The following is a 4,047-nucleotide window of genomic DNA, read 5'->3' on the forward strand; positions in this document are numbered from 1 at the left end:
GATTTTGCTGGTGATTGTTTTTCTTTTTGTACTCTTATGGCGGACACTGAATAACAAAAAGTCTCAACTATTTCCTGCGGATACTTTTTTTGATTTCAAGTAATATCTGATGATGATAATTGTTTCGAAACTATTTGTTTTCGAAAACAAAAACGTGTATTTGTACTTCGCTCCTTTTTTTCTCCTCTACCCGTTATCCAGTCTATTGACGAAAAGTGCCATATTTTTTTTTTCAATGAAGGATAGTTTACTTTGTTTTGCTCAGGTTTTCTCTGATGCAATTTGGATTTTTCAATGATCTTTTTAATGTAGACATCGGTTTTTTTCGTAAATAATAATTGATATTTGACTTTTGTGATCTCCTTTTCCCCCGCAATTTTTAAAAACGAGTTTCAACGGCCCTCTAAAATGATAATATTTTTCTCCAATAATGTTTTATTTAACCATTTGTATGTTTCTATAAGCTCTCTATTTCCTCAGCATTTGTTAGCCAATTCAGTCAAGAAAATTGATAAGCGGGGTCTAAACATTATATGCGTACCCACATTACGGAACCTCATTTTTCTGGTCATTTCAGAATTAAAAATTTTCTACTGGGAGCCTTATCATGGCTCCTGGTTTATTAAGACTCACTCATTTATTTTTAAGTTTGAACGAAAATATTAGAAACGTAGGAAATCAGAATGTAAAGTTTAGATATTTGTAAGTCCACAGGCAGAACTGTTGGAGCACATACAATAATCATTTAAAAATACGGAGTGGAACAACGTTCAAAAATCTATATCTGCTTAGTTCACTGATAATGATATGTCTTACTGATTTCCCAGCACCTCGAACTGGACCTATTCAAAAATTGCTATTTACAGCTGTTTGTGATAGTGACTTTCAAATGAGCGTTAAGAAAATGGTTTTTAACTGTTTCGTTTTTGCGCCCATTTTTTCACCAGGTAACTCGAGCTCACTAATGAGAAGTCTCAAACGTATTTTTGTTTCAAACGTTTTTCCTCTATTTAATTAATTTTTCAACTGATAGCTTCGACCGTTCATTATCATAAAAAATTTTTGAGATTTCTATACTGTCAAGATTTTGGGTTTATTTTGGCTTGTCATTTCTCCGTAGTCCTTTTAATAAGGAAGACCTGTTGTTGTTCAAATGAGGAGCAAGTGATGAGTTACAGTTCTCGCCGTTAACAACTTGTAAATCTGGTGTCTTCAACTGTGTTATGTCGTAAAACTGTTCGCAACGTTTTAGCATATTTGTTGTGTTTGTTATTATTTTGTAGTCTCGCGAATTAGTCTAAGTAATAACAGGCCCAAATGACTTTCTGAGGTGCTGCAAATTATTGCGTAACTTTTTGTTGAAGTCTTATAACTGTTATGTCTCTTGAAAACATTTGTTTTCCAAAACGTGTTTGGATTTTTTCAGCTTCGTCATTTTTCAATTCCTTTCAGTCAATTTCAGACTAGACATAGCTTGATATCTGTAAGTACAGATCACAATCCGCTTCCAGTGAACTCGAATTCATTTTTGGTTTTGAAGTATTGCACAATTGATTATATTTAATGCTCTTAGTGACAATTTTATGGTCTTGACGGCTTCACTGCCATTTTCACGCAAATTTGAATTAACTTTTTGATTTTGCTGGTGAATGTCTTTTTTTTGTAGTCTTATGGCGGACACTGGTTAACGAAAAGTCTCAACTATTTCCTGTGGATACTTTTTTTTGATTTCAACTAATATCTGATGATGATAATTGTTTTGAAACTATTTGATTTCAAAAACAAAAACGTGTACTTGAATTTCGCTCCTTTTTTCCCCTCTACCCGTTATCCAGTCTATTGATGACAAGTGCCATATATTTTTCTAATGAAGGTAGTTTAATTTGTTTTGTTCAGGTTTTCTCTGATGCGATTTGGATGTTTCATTGATCTTTTTAATGTAGACATCGGTTTTTTTCGCGAAGAATAACTGATATTTGACTTTTATGATCTCATTTCCCGGCAATTTAACAGTGAGTTTCAACGGCCCTCTAAAATGATAATATTTTTCTCCATTAATGGTGTATTTAACCATTTGTATGTTTTTGTAAGCTGTCTATCTCTTCAGTATTTGTTAGCCAATTCAGTCAACAATATTGATGGGCGAGGTCTGAACATTATATGCGCACCCACATTACGGAACCTCATTAAGCATTAAAGAAATTTATATTATCTCTGCTTGTTCTTCGTGAAATTTTACTTTTGTGTTGTAGCGTATTTTAGGTAATTTTTATGCTTTTTCTGGTCATTTCAGAATTAAAAATTTTCTGCTGGGACCCTTATAATGGCTCCTGGTTTACTAAGCCTCACTCATTTATTTTTAAATTTGAACAAAACTATTAGAAACGCAGGAAATCAGAAGGTAAAGTTTAGATATTTGTAAGTCCACAGGCAGAACTGTTGAATTACATACAATAATCGTTTAAAAATACAGAGTGGAACAACGTTCAAATCTCTATATCTGCTTAGTTCACTGATAATGATATGTCTTACTGATTTCCCAGGACCTCGAACTGGACCTGTTTAAAAATTGCTATTTACAGCTGTTTGTGATAGTGACTTTCAAATGAGCGTTAAGAAAATGATTTTTAATTGTTTCGTTTTTGCGCTCATTTTTCTCACCAGCTAACTCAAGCTCACTAGTGAAAAGTCTCAAACGCATTTTTGTTTTGAACATTTCTCCTCTATTTGTTATATTTTTCCACTGATAGCTTCGACCGTTCATTATCATAAAAAATTTTTGAGATTTCTATACTGTCAAGATTTTGGGTTTATTTTGGCTTGTCATTTCTCCGTAGTCTTTTTAATAAGGAAGACCTGTTGTTGTTCAGATGAGGAGCAAGTGATGAGTTACAGTTCTAGCCGTTAACAACTTGTAAATCTGGTGTCTTCAACTCTGTTATGTCGTAAAACTGTTCGCAACGTTTTAGCATATTTGTTGTGTTTGTTATTATTTTGTAGTCTCGTGAATTAGTCTAAGTAATAACAGGCCCAAATGACTTTCTGAGGTGTTGCAATTTATTCCGTAACTTTTTGTTGAAGTCTTATTACTGTTATGTCTCTTGAAAACATTTGGTTTCAGAAACATATTTAGATTTTTAACTTGGCTATTTTTCAACTTTTTTCAATCATTTTCAGACTATACGTAAAGGCAGATCACAAGCCGCTTCCACTGAGCTCTAATTTATTTTTGGTTTTGAAATTTCGCTCAATTGATTGTTTATAATGCTCTTCGTGAAAAAGTTTTGGTCTTAACGGCTTCACTGCTTTTTGACGCAAAGTTGAATGGACTTTTTGATTTTGCTGTCCTTTGATTTTTTTTTTCTAATTGTCATTCTTTTTGCAATCTTATGACTTAAACTGGTTGATGACAGGTCTCAATTGCTTCCTTTGGAGATGTAATACAACAATTTAGTGATCTCATTTAATATCTAATGATAATATTTGTTTTGAAACTAATTGTTTTCAAAAACAGAAACGTATTTTTGAACTTCGCAACTGTTTTCTCTACTATTCGTTACCCAGTCTATCGAGGACAATTTCCATATTTTTTCTGATGTAGATAGTTTTTTTACCCACATTACTGAACCTCCATGTTTTGCATAAAAGATTTTTATGTTATCTCAACTTGTTCTTCCTGAAATTTTAATTATTGTCTTGTAACGTATTTTGGGTCACTTTTTTGGGATGCTTTTTTTTGGTCAATTGAGAATTAAAATTTTTCCGCTGGGACCCTTTTTATGGCTCCTTGTTTTTTTAAGCCACACTCTATTATTTCTTAAATGAAATTGAACAAAAAAATTAGAAACGTACAAAATCAGAAGGTAAAATTTAGATATTTGCAAGTCCACATGCAGAACTGTTCTAGCGCATACAAAAATTCAATCGTTTAAAAATACGGAGCGGAAATACGTTCTAAAATTTCTTATCCATGGAAAATGTTCTTAGTTTTCTTTTCAAAACTTTCTATCAGTTTAGTTCATTTGGACTACTTTTGAATTTTCCCAA

This window comes from Convolutriloba macropyga, chromosome 9, assembly GCF_964194025.1.
Source record: "Convolutriloba macropyga chromosome 9, txConMacr16.3, whole genome shotgun sequence".
NCBI classification, from domain to species: Eukaryota; Metazoa; Xenacoelomorpha; order Acoela; family Convolutidae; genus Convolutriloba; species Convolutriloba macropyga.